At 36.0% G+C, this 24,154-nt stretch overlaps 1 protein-coding gene and 2 long non-coding RNA genes across 4 annotated transcripts in view; 2 read left to right on the forward strand and 1 right to left on the reverse strand.

Moving 5' to 3' along the window:
* LOC113039414 (carcinoembryonic antigen-related cell adhesion molecule 1-like) overlaps window positions 1-24,154 on the forward strand; it is a 41,406-nt gene that overhangs the window by 11,527 nt on the left and 5,725 nt on the right. The window lies entirely within an intron of this gene.
* Window positions 726-8,587, reverse strand: LOC113039436 (uncharacterized). Of its 2 annotated transcripts, XR_003274996.1 has the most exons (5): window positions 8,527-8,587; window positions 8,283-8,402; window positions 8,144-8,196; window positions 1,069-1,384; window positions 744-864 (listed from the first exon to the last, which is right to left on the reverse strand). It is a non-coding gene; the product is annotated as an uncharacterized LOC113039436 (long non-coding RNA). The 2 variants fall into 2 exon arrangements; XR_003274995.1 differs by having other exon boundaries at window positions 726-1,384.
* Window positions 3,275-8,729, forward strand: LOC113039444 (uncharacterized). The gene is made up of 3 exons (XR_003275004.1): window positions 3,275-3,382; window positions 8,312-8,390; window positions 8,706-8,729. It is a non-coding gene; the product is annotated as an uncharacterized LOC113039444 (long non-coding RNA).

Below are 24,154 nucleotides of genomic sequence, written 5' to 3' on the forward strand. Positions count from 1 at the left end.
CAATCTTCTGGGTTTTACATATATGAACTGATGCGGTGACTAAATGCAGATTAAATTATTTTACCGACTGTGCTTTTTCATCATTTCTTCACAAGTCTGAACTGTTCAAACAATAATAGTTGCATTAAACAACTACTCAATCATAACTACAGTATATTTGTTTCTTTACAAAACATGTTATTAAAATACATTATTAACACACAAATAAATAAATAAATATCACTGTATTTTTTAAATGCTTTTTCTTATTGTAATTTTGTCTATTAATTGATTACAATATTTAGAGTATATTTTTGATATTACTTGCTTGAAAGCAGTAGAAAACACTGGCCTTTTCTGTCAATTTTCCTACATTTCTTGCAGATGCAGCACATCACGACTGCAGCTACAATCAACAGAGATCCAGCAGCAGCAGAAATCAACAGTATGTACAATAACTGTATTCCCTGGTCTGTAATGAACAAAATGAACCATTAGTGTGAGGGAATCTGTCCGTCTGCCCTGCAACAAACACTATCAAACATCAACATGGAATCAGCTGAACTCAACATTAATATCAGAACAGATATACCTGGACACAGCCAACAAAGTTCACAAATGTCCAGATGTGTGGTCTGGTTTGTGATGGGATTGTTGATCACACAGCTGTAGCTGTTTTTCTCCTGATATTCCACCTCCAGAGGTAGAGAGAGACTGATGCTGAGATCAGACACACTGATGCTGGACAATAAACTGTTTCCTTTGTACCAGGAGAGAGTCACATGACCCACATTCACCACTGAACACACCAGTGAACAATTCTGCTGTGATGAAGATGATGATGATGATGATGATGATGATGATGAAATATATTGTGAAGTATCTCTGGTAAGATTCGGCATTGGCCGAAACATGAATGAGCAGAATTATAAGAAGTTAATCTCAATAATCAGCATTGACGGCATAATGGTGAATTACCACAAACAAAGAAAAATGTGACATCCCTTGTTTCCTTTTTAAACTGAAGTAAATTCAGATTATTAATTTAATAAAACAGGAATATGCTTAACAATTTATGTCTTAACTCACCACAGACAGAAACTGAATGATTTATTTTTTTGACACTGAATTCTTCTGTTGACAGTTTCACTCCAGTTATTTGTACTTATAGAGTCCAGTGTGTTGAGTTGTGATGTTTGTGATGGTCAGAGATCCAGTTTGATGGTCCAGCTTCAGTCTGTCTCTGAATCTCCCGTCAAGAACATCAGATGTTAAGCAGACTCTATAAACATAGTTTTTTCAGCTCCATAATTCCACATTATTTCAGCTTCGTGTATATCAGTAAGTTCAGTGTTTAGAGTAACAGAATCTCCCTCCATCACTGACACTGAGTCACCAAACACACCTGAGAAAAAAAAAAACAGATTTAACACAGAATAATATAATCTTCTAGGTTTAGAAAGCCTGAAATCAGTTTGTAACGCAGCAAAGACACCAAACAAAATGAAAGTCACCATATTGACAGACAGATGTGTGGGAATCAATAATCTGATCTGTTTTATGTTTTAAAATAAATGTGACTTTACATAATACGTTCATTGGGTAAACTTTAATTCTGCTACATGCCTTCAATATCATCATATTTTTATATGTGACTAACTTTAACAGGCTTAGTATTTTTCCAAGATTAATAAACAAACATGTAAAAATGCATTTGTAACTTACCAATTAGACAACACAAACCGAACAAAACAAGCGTGAGAAACATTTTCGTCAGTTGTGCAGCGAAAGTGACTCTGATCTAATAAGACTACCTTCTAAATCCTCCCTCAAAAGAGTTCGACCACGCTCCAGTTCACACACACTCTGAACATGTTATGATTGTGTTTGTGTAAAAAACATTTTTTTTTATTATTATTATTAGAAAGACATTTAAGTTTTTATTTATTTATTCGTTTATTTTTTTAATTTTTGCTATTTTTTTATTTTTTACCTTGATGGTTTCTGGAAATTAGATTTTGATTGTGTCAGTTGAAAAAGAGAGTGGAAAATTGGATTTGTCATCTTCAATATATTGATAAATCTTACAGATTTAAAAAATTTCATAATCATTCAATTGTTTTGTAAATAAAGAATATCTGCCATCTCTCATTGAGGGTCTTAAGCGTGACACAAGCATCTCAACATCTGAGTCAAATTGAAACCTGGGGTGGTCTCATTTCCTTCAGAAATCTGATTTGATCTGTTGGGTAGACAAGCAGCTCATGCAAGAGAACGACCTTTTGTTTGATGTGTGTTCAGTTTGTAGGTTAAGAGCTTCTTCCTGTCCTGCTCTCATCAATCTCACAGTCTGACTCTCCTCCTACACAGAACAGCTTTACAGTCACTAAAATGAATCCTAAAACTAATCCAAAAAACTGTCAAATAAGAAATGCTTCGGTTCCTCAATGTATCATTAAACAATTTATTTTATTTTTTTTCAATAGATTAATTTTATTAATCTTTTTTAATGATTGGTTACAATGCTGTAACAGATGTGATGCATTACACAGAAGGAAAATTGAAATGTTTCTGAAAAAGTTTTCTAAAGAGGAAAATATGTAATCAGAACTTCGGAGCGAGGATCAGTGCAAAGACGACAAATCATATGATACAGATCAGAAACGGTGCTGGGGTTGAATTCAGAGCGTGCATCATGAATCATTTAATTAAGTCCAGGTCAGGACTTCAGAACACAAATCATTTGATTCAGATCAGAACTTTTTTACATACATACATACATACATACATACATACATACATACATACATACATACATACATACATACATACATACATACATATATATATATATATATATATATATATATATATATATATATATATATTTTTTTATAGTACAAAACTTCAAACCATTGAGGCAATACAGTTATAAAAACTAAAACTAAAATGGTATATATCAATACAAAAAATAAGCATGGTTTTACTATTGTAAGTTGATGTTGTTGGAAGTCATGGACTAGTGGTTAGAGAGTTTGACTCCTAATCCTAAGGTTGTGGGTTTGCGTCTCAGGCAGGCAATATCCTGACTAAGGTGTTATTATTTAAAATTAAAATTATTATTATTATTATTTTTCATGGATCATGGATGCCCATAATACATCATTCTCGTCCAAAATGACGTGAAAACCCTGAGCGCTGAACACTCTCATACCTGTATGTTTCAGTCATACTCGAAGCCAGGGGGCGCTCTCGTACAGAAATCCAAAACAGACTCATATGATAGAAGTAACTTTTGACGCCAGGAATCATAAACCTGCTTACTGACTTGACTGAGAATGAATGTGAAAGATTTGCAGATCCTCAGCACCACTGACAAACATCTAATCTTGTGAAATGTGTGGTAAGTGCTGCTGCTCCATGTATTAGTCAATGGGAAATCTCGAAAGTGAAAGTTAAACTAAAATGGATCGTGCATTCAAATGCAGTTTAGTGGCACCCTGATGCCAGCCATTTATATACAATGTAATTACCCAATGATACATAGATGTATTTGCCTCCCATCTCGTATTTATTCCCTTGAGGTGGTCAAAAATATTATATAAGACAAATCACTGGTTATTGCCCAGTCGTGTATTTTATTTCTTAGCCAATTAAAAGTAAGACACAAGAAAAAGTTTTTTTTTTTTTTTTTAGTTTTTTTTTTAGACGTAGCCTACGCCAATTAGACGTACATAAATACTATTAGGCCTATTATTATTATTACTACTTTTGACATTTCTGCGCCCCACCCCCCTTCTCTTCTGAAATAATTGGCACCCCCCTGCCCTGTTACATAACTGAATATAACCCTTTAGCTATATGCTGTGCTTTTGTTATATTTATATCGGGATCAAATATGTTGTGGCTCCATGTGAATTTTACCAGGTGAATTTAACCTTTTTTTGTGTAAATTTCATGTGCTTTACATTTGACAGAAATGCATTTATATTTCTCAATTAATGTGGTTTTAATATGTTAATAAATGGAAGTGAATGTATTTGTGATGTTTGTTGTGGTTTTAAATACTGAGGGTTTTAAACACGAAGACGACCTATGGATCTTTTCTTAAAAAAACATCAATAAGCTTGAAAGAACGATGGTTAAAAAAAAAAAAAACCTGTACACCAGGACATGAACTGATGAAAATACCTTTAATACAATATGAATCACATAAAAACATCTATTAAATTAATAAAAAGTAAATTAAAACATGTTATTTATATGCTAGATTCAAACAGTAAGACATTAATTTTTGGAATGCTAGGAACTCCGACCATCAGTGGTTTTCACTTCATTTCTGTATTTAATGCAGCAAGTAATCACACACACACACACACACACACACACACACACACACACACACACACACCTACACACAACGTGATGATGTTTTACGCTGATGTTATTCAAAACCCACCAGATGGCGCCAATAAATAAAATGATGCCAGTGGAAAGGTGTAAATATGAGTCAAAACTGTACTACCGACCTGCACCTGCAGAACAAAACTGTGTGTTAAAACAATATTTAAAATTTAGTCTGTGTTTAATTGAGTTTTTTATTTTTAGGCCTATATGATTGAATGTACAATATTCAATATATTTATTTAATCAGGAGTAGACAGTGATAGAGGCATTTAAAGTTGTGAATTAACAGAGTGATTAGCTAAAAATAGAACATTTACAAGATTTCTGATGCTATGATATACAGTACACAAAATTTAACTAAAACAACAAAAAAAAATACAACATTTCAGACATGAAGAGAGAGTGTTTGCAAAAAAATAAAAAAAATAAACACTGATTAAAATCTTTCATGTGACACAAGAGCAACAACAAAACAGACGAAAAACATCCTGGCAGAGATTAGATGTGAACTAAAACATATGAGTCAGGGGTCTGTATCAGCTCTTAAACATATTTGATCATTCAGGCTCACACAAGCTCCTTTAATTTCTGTGAGAAAACACAAACTCAATCGGGAACCTGCTGATGACACAGTTAAAAAAACATTTCAAAACAAATATATAATATAATATAATTGTGCCTTAAATTCACTCAGAATGAATATTAACAGGAGTCCAACTTTTATAAGTCCTTATTAAAGTTTCTGCAATAGTTTTAATTGATTGTAGCCTATGTATGGTTTAATGATCGCTGACGTTTACTTGATGTGAGTATTTTTATCTGTAAAACAACATATATTGTCTAGGAGTAACCATAACAATAAATAGATTTGTAGGCCTATAAACACCACAAAAAAATAAGACTGCAGAACCTGGAGCCAATGGCTGTAGCTGGACTAGGTTAAGCTCCGCCCATTACACCCAGAGAGAGAGAGAGAAACAGAGAGAGAGAGAGGTGCTAGACGTCATTTAGCTCTGCAAAGTTAGCGCCACTGCAAAATGATAGTCCTGAAAGGTAAAATGTAACACCGTGTTCAGTCTTAGTTGCAGAGTACAACTGCAAATGTGAACGATATTGTGAACGAGTGTGTATCCATGTCGTTTTTTCGTTCCACTGCGTTACATTTCCATTGGTTTTGGTTTTGTTTATGTAAACACGGAAGTGAACCGTTTTGACCTGTTTTTATCAGGCGGCAAGGACATCGACCGGAAGTTGAAGTCGGCTGCGTGCTGCCATCTTGTAGCAGAACTTCACTTGGCGTTATTTTTCCAATTGACTCCCATTCATTTTGGCGTCACTTTGACAGCGAATAACTTTACATCTGAAGCGTTTAAAGACTCCATTTGTCCATTAATTATTTCTAAAGAAACACGAAAATGTATAAAAGGCTCCATTACCTTGTATCTTACTTTATGTTCCCGTAGATTCTGTTTTTGTAAAAAATAGGCTAACAATTGCGTCATAACCAGCGACTCTTTGTCGCACAGTAGATAAATTACCGTATGGACAGGAGGAGAAGCTCGCAGGCAATCTTTTAACGTCTATGAGGCTATCGGGGGATGTGGAGGTATAAAAAGTCAAGGGAGATAATTAATCAGATTACTTACTCCTGCTCACTCACGCCAAAGAACTCCCCGCTCAAGCTCGCCGTCTCTGCAAGATTAACGATGGCAGTTTGCACGCACAGCTACTAGAAGATTTACATCTGTCAGACAGGTTGCTGACGTCGTCAAGCTTAATTTGAGTCTGCGCGTCAGAAACGGAAGTGCTAAAAAGCGCTAAAACTGGGCTTCATTTGTCTCAATTGAGTTCCAATGGGGTCGCTGTGTCGATTTCTTTTACTGTCTATGGTTTTTATACAGTCTTTGGTTTTAACCCGCGATCGAGATCAGCTTCTTCCGGGAAACACAAAGTGTGGTGGAAAACTGAAAGTAATGAGGGAGAAGATTTAATGAATGTTAAAAGTGAGTGAGGCTGACGTACTGTGAGTACTTTGAGCAAATTAAAATGATACATGACAATTTGTGAATAAAATAGTATTGTATTGAGGAAAATACAACACTTTACTGCGTGATAATAAATTTAGGTTCATGCACATTGTTTAATTCTTTCATATTTTTAATGTTTACAATATGCAAACAGTGTAAATAGCATAAAAGCATGCTTTTTTTTCAACTGGTCCTTACTGAAGGTAATATGACTTGTTCGGCATTTGTGGGAACCCCCACAAAAATGTCATATTGTTTATCCACCGTTTATACAGTGGAAAACAAACCATCAAATTAATGCGCGGAGACCTTGTCAGGCACTTAAACTTTACTTTTTGTGAATATTTCTATTGATTTTTGCTCAGTGCAGTGCCGAAAAGTTGCTGTGTGCGTTCTGTACGTCTAATAAGTAAAAAAAAAAAAAAAAAAAAAAAACTGATCAGAAGATGTATATGACTGATAACGGACTACTGGAGGAAGCACTACTTAGGCCCAATCCCAATTCTATTTTATACCCCTTCCCCTACCCCTCCGCCTACCCCTTCCCCGTGTCCCTTAAAACAGAGTGTCAAGGGGTAGGGGAGAAAATATTCCCCTAAGGATTGGGACACCACTACTATGTCGTCACACGTCATCATTTGTCGTCTTGCTCAATTTTTTGCTAACATTTCTTTGAATAACATGACCGTTAATATGAACTCACAATTGAATATAACATAAAACGAATGATTACTTTCCGTTAAAATCTTTATTTATGCCAAAAAAAGCTTATATTTATGTGTCTTTTTATTCACTGTAGCAGCCATGTTGCCGAGATAATTCATACCCCTTCGTTTGAAGTGTGGTCCCAAAAAATCTTTGTTTGAATCCCTATCTGGCCCTTCCCCTTACCCCTACCCCTCCAACCAAAAGACAATCGAGACACCCCTACCCCTTCACGTGAAAGGGGAAGGGCTAAGGGGTAGAATTAGGATTGGGCCTAATACTCTGCAATGATCTGTTTTTAGTTCCTTCACATCACAATCAAATAAATCTCACTCCCTAACATTCTGTGATGCCATAGTCTGTTAGAAACATTTACTTCGAATTACTATACACAAATTAGCCATGGTATTACTATAGTAAATGTATAGTAAGCTAGCCAGGTTTTATTATGTTTATTTTTATTAACAATTATAGCCTATAACCACAGTTTTACTTAAAATACTAAACTATGGTTAGTGTAGCAAAACGTTTTTTTTACAATGGTCTAACTAGTAACCAATAACCATGATTTTTTGTTTGTTTGTTTTTTTCATATTTTGTATAGAAAGGTTTGTGTTATATATTTATTTTACTGCTTGTATTTATGAAAATGAGTAGGCAGCCTACGAAATTATTACTTTATCACTTTATTAAAATTAAGCAAAACAAAAGTTTGTCCAAACAAAGTTTGTCCAGTCACAGATACCGTACAGACAGTCCGACCCAATACGGCTCAGTTTTTATTCGCATGTTGCTCTGTCGAGTGGCAGAAATGTTTCTACACCATGCTTTTCCAATGAGGGGGAAAAGGACTGTGATCCCCCACGCTGACTCCGCCCACACAGCTATGACAGGACACCGAACAAGTCATGATCAAACCTGACCACCCGCATCTGTCACTGTCTGTCATATTACACACAAAACTTCAATCATCAAGCTTTAATCAGACTGCAACATCATCTTACAACAGTCATGAATGATCTTACCGTTTTTCATGGTCTTGGTTTAGGCAGTGTTTGGTATATATCGTTGATCGTGACTGCATTAACAATAATCACAGTCATGTTAAAACATCAAGCTTTCAATCAAGAAGTTAATATTTCAGCATCAGTATTAATTACTTACATTTCTGAGCTATTTTCCTACGTTTCCAGCAGAAGCAGCACCACAAGACTGCAGCTACGATCAACAGAGATCCAGCAGCAGCAGAAATCAGCACGATGTACAGTAAAGGTAAGCCCTGATCTGTAATGAACAAAATGAGCCATTAGTGTGAGTGAATCTGTCCGTCTGACCTACAACAAACACTATCAAACATCAGCACTGTATTACTGAGAGAAAATCAACATTAATATCAGCGCTCACATACCTGAACATGTGTGACAGAGTTTGCTGATGTCCAGATGTGTGGTCTGGTTTGTGATGGGATTGTTGATCACACAGCTGTAGCTGTTTTTCTCTTGATATTCCACCTCCAGAGGTAGAGAGAGACTGATGCTGAGATCAGACACACTGATGCTGGACAATAAACTGTTTCCTTTGTACCAGGAGAGAGTCACATGACTCACATTCACCACTGAACACACCAGTGAACAATTCTGCTCTGATGATGAAGAAGATGAAGAACGGTTTGAAGAGTTACTGCTGATGACAGGAACAGGAAGACGAGCTGAAAACATGAGAGAATAGCCAAAAAAAATGTTGGTGTAGTGTGCTCAGAGTCTGTGAAAGTTTCTGTCATTTCAAACTATAAAATGAGGAAACACTTCAGTAGTTCTAATAATATTCCGGTTCCAGTAAAAACAGAAGCTACAAGTTAAACTCAATTGACAGAATTTGTAGCACTGCAGGTCACAAATGATCTCTGCTTACCGTAGACAGAAACATTGAATGTTTTTGATGACAGTTTAGCTCCAGTCATGTCTACTATATAGACTCCAGCGTGTTGAGTTGTGATGTTTGTGATGGTCAGAGATCCAGTCTGTCTGTCCATCTTCAGTCTGTCTCTGAATCTCCCGTCAGGAACATCATATGTAGAGAAGTTTTGATGTTGTTTTTTAATTTTACCTATAGAAGAATTGTATGATCCAAATCTCCACACTACGTCGTCAGCTTGTACTTCAGTAACATCAGTTTTCAAAGTAACAGAATCTCCCTCCATCACTGAAACTGATTCACCAAACACACCTGATCAACAAACAGATTTTACACTGATTAAAGCCTCTGCTGGTTTATAAAGCCTGAAATCAGCTGTAGTTTGTAACTTAATGTGAATTATAAAACATTCAGAACAGCAGAACATTCAGCTGTCTAGTGCACAATGTATGAAGATACAAAGTCAATTATGACATTAAAAAAAAATTATAATCTTGATATTGATAATGCCTCTGTATTTTGTTTATGGGACATTTAGATCAGTAGATAAACGAGTTACTAAAATATTTTTAAATCATTTTTAAACAGGTTTTGTGTTTGCAAACATTTAAATTAAAGTTACATTCACTATATCAATGTCCATTATTTCCCATGACATCTGTGAAGAATGTTACTGATATTAAAGCCACAAAAACAAACACACATAAATTTAAGACTTACCAATCAAATGCCACCAACACAAACAGAACAAAACAAACATGTGAAACATTTTCTTTAGTTGAGAAAAGTCTGATCTAAAACACTTGAGCTGTTCATCTTCTGAATCCTCCCACGAAAGCGGTTGACCCTCCTATAGGGGTGGAATCAACAAGATCTGTGTGAATGATATGTGGTTATAAATAAATGCTCAACTGGCTCTTTTTAGGACTATACACTAGTAAACATTCTTCGTTATATCATTTAACAATGAACATTTTCAAAGGAAGAAATTTTAAAGAATGTTGGTAACCAAACAGTTGCTGGTAACCATTGACTTCCATAGTACTTTTTTTTTAACTATAGGAGTAAAAAAAAAATAATAATAATAATAATAATAATAATAATATTTTTTATATATATATATAGTGTTTATGAGAAGAAAGAAATTCATACAAGTTTGGAGGGTGGGTAAATTGTTATTATTATGTTAGAATTTTAATTTTTGGGTGGGCTATTCCTTTAATAAAGTCTGTCATCTCACACTGTGGAACCAGCAGCTCATCGTCTGAGTCAGACTGAAACCTGTGATCAGTTTTTTTTAGAAATGTGGTTTGATCTGTTAGATGAACAGATCATTTAGTGTGTGCATATTTAGCTTGTAAGGGAAGAGTTTATTTATGTTCTGCTTTTTATAAATGCATTTATGACTTTAAGGTTAGACTATTGTAATGCTTTATTGGGTGGTTGTTCTGCACGCTTAGTAAACAAACTACAGCTAGTCCAAAATGCAGCAGCAAGAGTTCTTACCAGAACCAGGAAGTATGACGATATTAGCCCGGTCATGTCCACACTGCACTGGCTCCCTATCAAACATCGTATAGATTTTAAAATATTGCTTATTACTTATAAAGCCCTGAATGGTTTAGCACCTCAGTATTTGAATGAGCTCCTTTTACATTATACTCCTCTACGTCCGCTATGTTCTCAAAACTCAGGCAGTTTGATAATACCTAGAATATCAAAATCAACTGCGGGCGGCAGATCCTTTTCCTATTTGGCACCTAAACTCTGGAATAACCTACCTAACAGTGTCCGGGAAGCGTTGCCCTTTGGTGCCCAAAGTGCCCTTTTGTCAAAGCAAAATTTCCTCTAATTTTTTTTTGTCATAACGTTTCCTTTTGTGAATGCCTGCTCATGCCCAATCTAAATATTAGTAAAATTTTGAATAATAATTTAGCCGTCAATAAGATGACCAACATGACCTTTGACCTGACGACGACGACCTCCTCATCCGACCGGGATGATTCGTCACGCTGCACGCGCATTTTTTAATTGTCAGAGGATATTATTTTCAACACCGCTGAAGCTGGTAAGTGGTGTTTCATTCTCAGCGAAGTGATTTTGATATTTATTTACTTATTATTATTTTACAAGAACGACGTGATGTGAGAACATGCAGATATGTTTATATTGCGGTGTGTAGCCTGTGGTGTACTTCTTTTACTGTCTATGGTGGTGAGGGAGAAACTTTCACAGGCATTGAGGGCAGAGGTGTCATGCCCATTCAAAGATTTCTGAGCCAAGTTGATTTTAAATGCAGCTTCCAAACGACCAAAAAAAAACAAAAAAAAAAACAGCAGAATAATATTTTTTATATATTTGATATAATCACACTGTTGTGATTTAGATCGTTCAGCATCAGCTGCTAAATTCAAATCTGTGTTCGCTGGCTGGCGCTGAGCCAGAAAAGTTCATACAACGCTTCATCATAACCAATCAACGGTTCTTTTGCGCTAATGCAATGGCCAATCGGAGACATACAGAAGAGTCATCATGAAACGCGGTGTTTTTGTCAAGGGGCAAGGAATTCGACCGGAAGTTGAAGTCGGGTGGGGGCTGCCATCTTTTAGCAGAACTTCACTTGCGTTAGCATCCCATTGACTCCCATTCATTTTGGCGTCACTTTGACAGCGAATAACTTTACATCTGAGGCGTTTAAAGACTCTGTTTGTCCATTATTTATTTCTAAAGATACACGACAATGTATCAAGGGCTCCATTACCTTCTATGTTACATTATGAACCCGTATAAACAGTTTTTGTAAAAAATAGGCTAACGATTGCGTCATAACCACTCGGCTCTCTGTCGCATTACCGTACAGACAGGAGGAGAAGCTCGCAGGCAATTAACTTAATATGGCGTACTGGCGTCACATTTGAAAATACTATACAAAATAATTAATCAGAATACTTACTCCTGCTCACTCACGACAAAGAACTCCCCGCTCAAGCTCGCCGTCTCTGCAAGATTAACGGTGGCAGTTTTCACGCACAGCTACTAGAAGATTTACATCTGGCAGACAGGTTGCTGACGTCGTCAAGCTTCGTTTGAGTCTGCGCGTCAGAAACGGAAGTGCTAAAAAACGCTAAAACTGGGCTTCATTTGTCTCAATTGAGTTCCAATGGGGTCGCTGTGTCCATTTCTTTTACTGTCTATGGTTTTTGTTCACTTGCTCGCTGACTGAATTATTTAGCGAATTCTTTTTTCAGAGAGAGAGAGAGAGAAAAAAAAAATAAATCCTGATGTGCATAATGTAATATAAAGTGCTTCAGTGATTGTAATGGTAGTTTTTGAGAGTGCCTGAACTCTGGCTAAACTGAATGAAAATGTTATTTGATAATGTAAATGTTCTTTACTCTCTGAAAAATGAAAGTGTTAAAATAAGTAACTTACAATATTGTTATTAAAATTTACATTAAATGCAAATTCAGTCGTATTAAAAATATTTTATGGCATGATATGGCTCTTATGTAAAAAGTCGGGGTTTTATGTGTAGTTAATAGATTACACTACCTTTCCATTTATTGATCAAATAACAATCTATAAAGGTGCAAAACGCGTTTACTTATACGTTTGAGAATCAAGATATTTCATGATATATTAAGCATGTTTGGAATTGTTTTGAATAAAAAGGAAAAATAAATAAAACATAAGCCTATATAAGTTATACAGTGCTTTCATAGCATGACTCAGTTGTTTATTGTTTTGTATCAATATTTAAGGTGGACTTATTGATTAGGTGCAAGAATAGTAGTGATGGTTAAAATAATAGATTGATAATGAAATAGTAGATTGTGCCTTGTTATTAGATGGACAGAGACTGGAAAGTAATAGATCAGATGAGGAGAAGGAGATAGAGGAAGAAAAAGAGGCAAATGTAGACGCACAAGTGACAGAAAGAGCAGGTAAGCAAGCCTGGAGACAGAGGCTGGTGAGAAAGAGGAAAATGTTGAGTGTTTTCTGTAGTTTTAACTATAACGGCTCTTCTTAATTATTCTGTAGAACAGAGAAGAAAAAGCCATCAGGTTGGGACAATTTAAGACATTTCAGTTTCTAATCCCAGAGCTATTATTAGGTGGAAATAATTTTTATTTTTTTACTTTTAAACTTAAAATTGTCTCTTCTAATCTTTTTCTTTTTAAAAACTGCATCACAGCATTTGCTGCCATATCAATACATAATCATCCATATCGATACGCAAATCAGCAAGGAATGCATCACAATATATTGCTGTATTGCTATTTTGAACCGTACTATTTAAAGCCTTGTTCCATGTGCCCCTTTTATACTTTGAGCACCTGCCCCTCCAAAGGTCTCTGCACGGCCCTGCTTACACATAACATACTAATATGCTTTTAATATCCAAATCCATTAAAGGATTTTTAGGCTGCATTAATTAGGTAAACCGGAACCGAGAACATTTCCCATAACACCCAATGTACATCATTAGAAGAGTGGCATCTACGCTAATATTAGTCTGTTTCCCTCTTATTCAGAGGTCACCATAGTTTTTTCTCCATTCTGTCACAGATGGAGTTTCGGTTCCTTGCTGCTGTCAACTCTGGCTTGCTTAGTTGGGGTCACTTAATTTAAAGCGATATCGTTGACTTGATTGCAAATGAATGCACAGACACTATTTAAACTGAACAGAGATGACATCACTGAATTCAATGATGAACTGCCTTTAACTATCATTTTGCATTATTGAGACACTGTTTTCCTAATGAATGTTGTTCAGTTGCTTTGACACAATCTGTTTTGTTTAAAGGGCTATATAAATAAAGTTGACTTAACTTGACTTGACTATAAATCTCATATCCTCAAAACGTCTTAATTATTAAATGTTGAATCCTTAATAAACAGTCAAATCGGAGACAGCAGGGCTAGTTTTTTTTTTTTTTTTTTTTTTTGATTCAGTATTTAGTTTTACTGTAACTAACAATCTAGAATTGTCATTTGTCTTTGATGACATTTACTGACTGACAGCTAAACAAAACACTAAGTAACACAGATGCTTTACCAGCTTCTGTAAGCAATTAATGACAGAAAGGCAATGTTGGTCACTGCAGTAGCAGAAGCAATCATAAATAATTTGAAATGAAAACATATATTTTAGAATGACAATTTATAAATAACTTGATATGCACACGCATACTTGGTCCAAACAGAGCTGGCTGTCATTTCTTCTTCTGAATCAGTTATGTCATTTTTTGTTTTAAATTAAGTACTTCCTTTCTATTTTAGGTCATATTTGCCTGTTCTTTGCCTTTACTGCTGCAGTTGGCACGTCAGATACGCACGTCAGATACCAGAAAGCAGAACAAGTAGGTGAACTGAATTTTTTTATTTCTTAAATAATATTTTATATAGTTTATATTTGTATGTATATATTCTCTCTCTCTCTCTCTCTCTCTCTCTCTCTCTCTATATATATATATATATATATATATATATATATGTGTGTGTGTGTGTGTGTGTGTGTGTGTTTGTGTGTGTGCGTGTGTGTGTGTGTGTATTTAATAGACATGACATTAATAAATAAAGATGCTAATTGACAATTTGGATAGACTTGTCCCACTTCATTGCTGTTGCTATGTCTGACAAGCCATGATGAAAAATCCATCACAGAACAAAGAGGAAACTGGCAGCACACCAGCAGGCATGATAGAGCAGGTTACTCTAGGTATGAAATTAAGTCTCATCTTTCAAAGTTTGTCATTTTTTAAGAAACTTGAACAATAAATACCATTTTGTGGCTCCATTCACCATCATTTTTATGAATCTACATTCCCTCCAGAAGTCTGAGATCTACTAGTGAGAAACACCTTGTGGTGCCATCATAGAAAGGCACAACATCACATTCCAGAACATTCTCATTCACCGTTCCTGGCTGGTGAGGTGATCTTCCCATTCCTATCCAGATTGCTGTTTCCCGACAATTTTCAAGTGACATCTGAAAACTCATCTCTTTCATCATTCCTAACGTCATCCTAAAAAAAAAAACACACACCTTTGCTTGACTTTACTTATTCCCCTGTCTAGCTCGTACTATTTGAAAAATCCCTGAAACTTGGTATTATGAGCACTTCCTGTGTCTGTTTAACTCTTTAATGTGAATCGTTTGACATATTCCCCAATTGTATATTGCTTTTGATTAAAGTGTCTGTTAAATGAATAAATCTAAATGTAAACATCTTTAATGTGTTGGGAAAGATTGCTGTAAGCCTCAATTACGGAGAGCTGGCAATATACACAATTTTTTAACTTCAGGTCCACTAATATTAATTTACTACTGTCTGGTTTGTTTGACAAAAATGGCAGATTCTGTATTATGATTGGTCAGATCGCCTGTCAATCAAACTCCCAGCGGGAATAGCAGTCAGAGTGTGCAGTTACAAAATCTACCAGCAGGTGCAAATGGAACAACACTGTAACTGATGTTCTTTTTTCAAGGTCTTTCTCTACTATTGAAAATGACATGACATACAGCCAAGTATGGTGACCATACTCAGAATTCATGCTCTGCATTTAACCCATCCAAAGTGCACACGCACAGCAGTGAACACACACCCAGGGAGCAGTTGGGGCCCGAGACTCAAACCCACAACCCTAGGGTTAGGAGTTAGACTCTCTAACCACTAGACCACGACTTCCCCACTACTGTACTATGTCTGTGAAAGATTTCTAATGTTTAGGCTACATGATAACGTTATTTTTCTGCTTGCAGGTGGAAATGTAAAATGTTTATATTGTAATTCCAAAAGACTCATTTCACCTGTTTACCTTGTCTTTAAATAAATACTAAATATAGCTGCAAGCAGCAATTACAGGGCCAAGCACTAAAGAAACAAGCATCAGACAAACTGCAGAAATTAGTAACTTAAGTCATTTTAGGATGATTTCAGTCAAAACTACTGAAAAAAAAAGCATAAATACAACTTCTAGTAATATGATTTATTGGCTTACCACGTTTGACCAATATGTGGCACTGTTATCAAATGGATCAAAGCAAACAAGTGTCATTTTGGCTTCATTCCTGTGGTATGCAAAAAATGGTTTTGCCTATCAACATAAGATCCATTACATTTTATCAGCATGGTCTGAAGATGATGTGATTTTGGTGAAAATCTAACAAATGGTCCAGGAGGCGTTTGAAAAAGAAGGATTTTAAAGAAAATCTAAATGGCAGACAGGAAGTTTGGCTGTCTATGGCAACATTGGTTTCACTGTTCTCAGCATGACCCAATGAATCTATTAATAGCTGTCTCATTACAATAGGCAGAATTCACAGAAAGCTATTAACATTTATTTGTAATTTCATTATAACTTTCTCAAATTCACTATTCACTATCTCAAAACTTTTTGAGTACTTTCACGTCATTGTCTCAATGGTGCATACGTTTTTGTAAAGGTACACCAATACATTCGTAAAATATAGCATTGACTGATCGCCAACTTTGCATTTATTTGCTACTTACTATAAAAATGTTGTCAATTTGGGATTAGCATGCTAGGATAGTACATACATACAGTGTTTATATTCAAAGAACATGGCAGGTGAGAGTTCTGTGGAGGATTTCACATTGAATTGTGGTTTTATTTACTCAAATACCTAGCAAAAGTGTTAAAAGCCAGGTGAGTATTATTTTTTTTTTTTTTACATAAAGCCCACAAAGAATAGGACAGCCAAAATATAGGGCTTTCCCTTTGTTGTGTTTTTGAAGTGCTCTCATGCACGTTTTAACAAAACTTAAGCACTTTCCTGCTGTGTCATATTTTCTAATGTTAAGATTGCAAACCTGTCTATATATTATTATATAAGTGGGGAGTGAGTGTCCTGGGACAGGTGAGGGGGCGAGTGTCCTGGGACAGGTGAGGTCCCAGGTGGGGGAGTGAGTGTCCTGGGACAGGTGAGGGAGTGAGGGTCCTTGGACAGGTGAGGGGGCGAGTGTCCTGGGACAGGTGAGGTCCCAGGTGAGGGAGCGAGTATCCTGGGACAGGTGAGGGAGTGAGTGTCCTGGGACAGGCGAGGGAGTGAGTTTCCTGGGACAGACAGGTGAGGGGGCGAGTGTTCTGGGACAGGTGAGGGGGTGAGTGTCCTGGGACATTTTTCTTCTCTCCTCTCCTCTCTCTCGCTCCAGTTTTTCACAAGTTCATCAAACAATGGTGGTAAGAAAATTTCATCAAGGGCTAGTGATGATATGGCTTTGGATGCGTCTAGCTTAGGGATTCCTGTACATTGTTCGGTTCCGGCAACACAGCCCATACAGCAGGGCAACTGGGTGACAGTGAGGCAGCGTAGTCATGGGTCAAAACACCGCTCTTCTCTTCCGATCAAAACATTAAACAGGTTCTCCCCACTCAGTGTTGCACCCACTGAGAAACCTGATGAAAGTGCTCTAGTTATTGGTGATTCTATTGTACGGAACGTGAATATAGAGACACCAGCCACCAAAGTCCACTGTTTACCGGGAGCCAGAGCGCCTGACATCTTGGCAAATTTAAAAGTGCTGGCTAATGCTAAACGTAAATACAGTAAGATTGTTATTTCATGCCGGCGCTAATGATGTTCGACTTCGCCAGTCGGAGATCACTAAAAATAACTTTAAAGAGGTGTGTGAATTTGCAAGCACGATGTCAGACACTGTAATATGCTCTGGTCCCCTCCCTGCTTACCGTGGTGACGAGATGCATAGCAGATTGTCATCACTCAATGGCTGGATGTCTAAGTGGTGCCCACAGAATAACATAGGTTTCATAGACAATTGGACAAGCTTTTGGGGCAGATCTGACCTATTTAAAAGAGATGGTCTTCATCCCTCCTGGGGTGGCACCACTCTTCTGTCTAGAAATATGGCAAATAGTCTTAGTGTTTATACTTGACTAACTGGGGCCCAGGTCAGGAAGCAGACAGACTGGCTAAACCGACCGTCTGCTAGCTGCCTCCCGTCACAGAGGTCAGTTAATTCTCAGCACATAGAGACTCTTTCACCTAGATATCACACTATAGAGACTGTGTCTGTTCCCCGAACTAGAAAATACAAAAAACGTCCAAACCAAGTTAAGGTTAACAATTTAATTGAGGTTCAACAAACAGATGCAATACGGATAAACAAATAATAAAGCTTGGCTTATTGAATATCAGATCCATTTCTATGAAAACACTTTTTGTAAATAATATGATCACTGATCATAATCTAGATGTGCTCTGTTTGACAGAAACCTGGCTAAAACATGATGATTACATTATGTTAAACGAGTCCACCCCCACATACAGGTGAGGGGGTGAGTGTCCTGGGACAGACAGGTGAGGGGGCGAGTGGAAGCTGATGTAGCTGCTCAGGGAGGACATCAAACTCCAAAGCGAGGCAGAGGAGAGAAGAGCACAAGTTTTCTTTTTTTGAGAGAATGCTTAACAAATACATTCTTCATTAGCCAAAAGAAAACAGTGGGAAAAAAATGGGTACATTACAGTTTTTTAATGTCTTTTTTAAATGTCATATTGTCAATGAAACAACCTAATTTCTGTAGTTTATTTTTGTGATGCAAGTTAAAAATGAAATGCATACTTATTCATTTTCCGTGTGTAATTTATTCGTAAATAAGCCTGAGTACTCTCTGTACATTTTGTATTTTTGTTTTGCATATTTACATGTGTAAATAAAAGAGAAGAACTTATGTTTATTTGTTTTTATTCAGCTTATAATTTTTTCACAAAACATTATTTTATGTTTATTTATTTTTTGTCCTGTAAATATTTTTTTTTACACATTAAAACAAATTGTTCAACAACTGTTTACAACATAGCTTAGGTTTAACATCACAAAACAACAACAGTTTTGAGTCCGGCCCTGCCTCATGTGTTCTGGGGTTTTCAGGAGGTCAATCTCTTGGTGAATGGCCAGCACCTCCTCAGTCTCTCGGACGACAATGTGGTGGACAGTGGAACGAGGCACGTCAAACACTCTGGAGACCCTCTTTATGATGTACCACTGGCAGATAGAAGAGAAACACCAGGGTCTTGATTGTGGCACCCATCACTGTTGGCGTTCACTTCTCAGAAGATCCAGCAGCACTGTCTGGGCCTCCCCTGCTCAGTTGAAAACCATTACAAATGGCAGATTCAGCTTTATCCTGCAGTACAGGGGTCTGGTCTGATTTAGGGAAAGGAAAGGAAAGAAGAAACTGTTTAGAGCTATGACGACATAATTAGTAGAAGAAATATTGATATATAATACTTTTAGTAACTACCAATACCATATCGGGGAAAAAATACTAGTCATATTTAAAACCTTCGCTAAAGGGATAGTTCACCCATACATTTTTGGCTGAACTGTCCTTTAAGTAAAAGTAATATCTTGCATACTCTAATATATTTAAGGCATTGAGAGTAAAACCGCTGCTTCGTACTTCTTCTGCTGTGAGTTCAATGCATTATTATATTATATATATTATTCCAAGACATGCTTAAAAATACCCATACAATTGTCTCTGAAGAATGATATGTTTAGTTTAAATGTTTTTTTTGTTTTTGTTTAAGTGACATTCAGCCAAGTATGGTGACCCATACTCAGAATTCGTGCTCTGCATTTAACCCATACAAAGTGAACACACACACACATTCCTTGTAACTCTCTGCTGGCAGTGGAGGCGCTAGATGGACGACCTCAATCCACTCATTTCCTGGAAGGAAGGTCAGATAAGTCTGTGGGGGTCCTTCATGTCAAGCCAGATGTCTGAATGATAAAACCAGCAGTCACAATTCAAGCCGTCAAGCTCACGGAGGAATCAGAGCAAACAACCACACTTTCCTCAGAAAACACCAGTCTCCTACCGTTTGGCATTATCCACTAACCATCACATTTCTTGTTTTCTGCCTGCCCTGACCCTTGCATTCTCCTGACAACGATTTGGATCGTCTTCTCTGTTGTGTTTGCTGGTTTTTGACTTTGCCTGTTTACCACGTTTTGGAATAAAGCTGCAGACGGATGCATACTCTGTTGATGCTTTGTTACAATATGTATGATTAGAGGCAGTTTATCCTAGTCTATAACATGATTGACATATTTAAAACATATTTTGAGTTTTTTTATTTTTATTATTTCATAGTTTATATTTCTTGTGGAAGTTGATTACTTTGCACTAAGGGTGTAATAAAATGTAATGCATATATTAATAAAAAGTGTGTGAAATACAAAATAGTATTTATAATGTCTATTATCTCAGTTTAAGACCTGCAATTTAAGCCATTTATTATAAATATGTGACTCATTTTAGAAAAAAATGACAGGGGGTGTATGGTGAAATATGATGATGACCACTATCCTGGCATCATACATGAATGTAGATGACAACATACAGGTCAACTGCATGCATCACAATGGCATCAATAAATGATTCTGACCGGGCCAAGAAAAGACATCAGCTTTTATTGTTTTGAAACACTGTTATATAGGTGCAGTTCCACACATTACAGATGGGAAACCAGCCAGGAGAATGACGGAAAGCGTGTCCACTGTTAGAACCTGTTAACACTGGTGTTCCACCCTGTTATGCTCCTTTCCACCCTATTAGACAAGTAATTTTAAATAATATTTTGACAGCAATGTTAAATGCTTGGCATACCTGTGTCTTATTTTGTGAGCTGAGGAGCACTAACCGCATATTTATATTTTTGAGCAAAACATTTTTTTAATTATTTACCAACCTAAAATGGGCACAAAAAAGTACCTGTTCTTAATAATCAAGACACATTCTATTCATAAGTAATTGTGTTGTTATTGTTTTGAAAATAAAAATAAGTACGATGTCATAAGGGACATATACTATATAAGAAAAGCTCATTATTGCTAAACATTTACATTATTAACATGTTGTGATAAGCATTTGTATGTCCCTTACAGGGTGGAATATTTTAATTTCTAGTCGAGGGGCAACTCAGCAGATGAGGGCAAAGGGGGAGTGGCTCTAGCCACTGTGTGCCACTCTGGCGCCGCAAAATATCACAATCCATAAGGGTGTGCTGCATATTCGTGTTGCAACCTGTTGGCTGCTGAGTAACTACCATGTGAGCCTCACGGGGAAAAGAAAAGAATTGGAAGAACTCCGTCATCAGATCAGAGTTAGCTATGACAAGTGATAACAAGTCTTAAAAAAGCTTGTGTCGATTCACAGCCCACGATTAAAATACACGACTATATTTAACACTTTTGGCTCGCTAGCACACAGAAATCGTGGTCAAGTTAAAGATTTATTATGAAGCACTTGCTTCCTCTAGTTCACTTGTCGATCCTGTGACGCAGGGAAAAAGAAGCAGACATTAACAAAAGTTCAATATCAAGTTCTGCACATTCACCAGACTAGAATGTAAAATGATATGAACGTAGACGAGACTGCTGAGGTGCACTGGAGAAATGAAACTGTGGATCTAGAGCGTGTCATGACAGAATAAATTTAGCACAGACTGAAATTCAGTCCGCTCAGATACTCAGATACTAATATCATGACTTGGGTGGGTCAACTGCGTTCACACTATCGACGCGCGCGCCCGCTATCAGCGCGTCAAGTTCATTGCGCGTCTATTCGACGCTGCGTGGTAAATTTAAGCTTCGAGGGTGTTCAAGGCGCTTCCGTCTTCTTTAGTAAATCCTCCTTCGGTTGTTATATTTATTCATATTCACGGCCTTCTATTTAAGTTTTCACCATGTATTTTGCTATAATTATGTGTTTTTATTTATTTATGTATTTCTGGGTACAAAGCTGTAGCTAGCCTACTTTTCCCCCCCTTATTTATGTGGAATGCTGCTAAATTAATGCATAATTTGGATTATGTTTAGTACAATGTCTTTCTACTAGTTAAAATTATTCTAAATCTGTTGGATCAATGGAATTAAAAAAAAAAAAAAAAAAATAAAAAATAAATAAAAAAGGACAAAACCAAACGGTTTTCATATCATTTCACTGTGTAATAATTTTAGAATTACATGACAAAATACATCTACATTTGGTGATTTTCATATTATTTCACTGTATCATTCTTTTATAATCATAAAAAATGCCATCTTTCTTACTATATATGAAAATTTGAAAATTCATTAAAAAAAATTAAAATCAAACTGTTTTCTGTAAACTCCACCAGACTGTTATTCTACATGTCCCCAAGTACCAATGATGTGATTTTCATATAATTTTACTGTATCATTCTTTTTTTATTATTGCATGCCAAATTAATTAAACATGCTATCTTTCTCCCTATACAGTCATATTTGAAAATTCATTAAAAAAATGTATTAAAATGTTTTCTGCGAACTCAACCAGACTCTTGTTCTACATCTCCCCAGGTACCAGTGTGATAATTGTCATCTTACTTTACTTTACTCATTTTTTAAAAATTGCTTACCAAATTTCCTGACAGATGCTATTGACCTCGCTATATCCACATACAAACAAACCTGGAGACTTTTATTTACTTTTGGCTGGCTTTGGGATGAGTTTTGGATATTGACTGTGTACTGTATTTGACATTATATTTGGCTTGATAAAGGTTGGTAATTCTCATCATGAATTTGTGTGTGTGCGGTTTCTCAGTCTTGAACCACAACATGGACATGTCATGACATCAAATATTTATATGTTAATTTGAATAAACATTTATATAGCCTATTCCAATTTAATATTTGATCTGGTCTCTGGTTACAGACAGTTGACACTGAGAGGTCAAGTAAATACTTACAGCGGATCTAAATATTTATAATTAATCATAACTGGACATGATTTATTATTCATATTTCCTCTTTGAGCTGATTCGCTACAGGATGCTCACATAATGTTGATTTAATGTAGTTATTGATACATATAATATTGCAGTATTTTTACAGCATTTTACACAAGTGCCTACAATGGTTACCAGCACTTGTAGCTTTGCAGGTGGGTTTCTTGAAGCATCTTGGAGACACTGGAGATCATTCACCATAATGAGGAAATGTGCCACAATATACAAAATTAGTACTACAACCAGTAATACCTTTGTGACCGTGATGATCTTGCTGGATAGTGATAATAACATAAGATTGGTGATAACGAAAAAGTACAGTTATATGGACATTTTATAGTACATCACAACACTGAAATTTGTATCTGAAAGACCAGATAAAATATTAAACTTGAATAGGCTACATAAATCTTTATTTATTTATTTTTTTTTTCTCACTTGTTTCTTGGTCAAGCACCCAGTTGAGGTTGATGTATGTGCTTTTGTCTGCTTTTTTGTCATGATTTTAATATGAAATTATTAAAGAATGAGACAGTGGTAGTCAGAGACATGTAGAACAAGAGTCTTTTGGAGTTTGCAGAAAACTATTTTATTTTTTTATTTTTTTAATGAATTTTCAAACTTTGACTAATTAGAAGGGTACTATTTTACATGATTCTGGCATGCAATTATTAAATAATCATTCAGTAAAATGATATGAAAATGGCCACAGTGATACTTGGTGTCATGTTGAACACGAGATTGGTGAAGATATCAGAAAACAATTTGATTAAAATATTCAATGCATTTTCAAATAGGACATACGATAGCATTTTCCATGAGTTTGGAATGCAATTATTAAATATAAAGTAAAATGAGATGAAAATCCCCACAGTGGTACTTGGGGATATGTAGAACAAGAGTCTTGTGGAGTTTTCAGAAAACAGTTTGATTAAATTTGTTTATGAATTTTCTAAATTTGAGTAGTGAGAAAGATGCCATTTTCTATGATTTTGGCATGTAATTATTAAAGAATGATACCGTAAAATGATATGAAAATCACAACACTGGTACTTGTGGACATGTAGAACAAGAGTCTGGTGGAATATGCAATAAAACTATTTGATTTAGATTTTTTTATGAAATTTTTTTTTATTTATTTATTCAACAGATTTAGAAAAATGATAACTGTAGAGTGACCATATGTGCAGTTCATACAGGACACGTCCCAGCCAGGATTTTAATAATGCCTAAAACATCCAGAGCAGTTTGACCAATAACATGCAGGTATTGTACATAATCGACCAATCGTGGGGCTGCGTGTGAGAAGGTG

This window comes from Carassius auratus, chromosome 22 (genome assembly GCF_003368295.1).
Source record: "Carassius auratus strain Wakin chromosome 22, ASM336829v1, whole genome shotgun sequence".
NCBI classification, from domain to species: domain Eukaryota; kingdom Metazoa; phylum Chordata; class Actinopteri; order Cypriniformes; family Cyprinidae; genus Carassius; species Carassius auratus.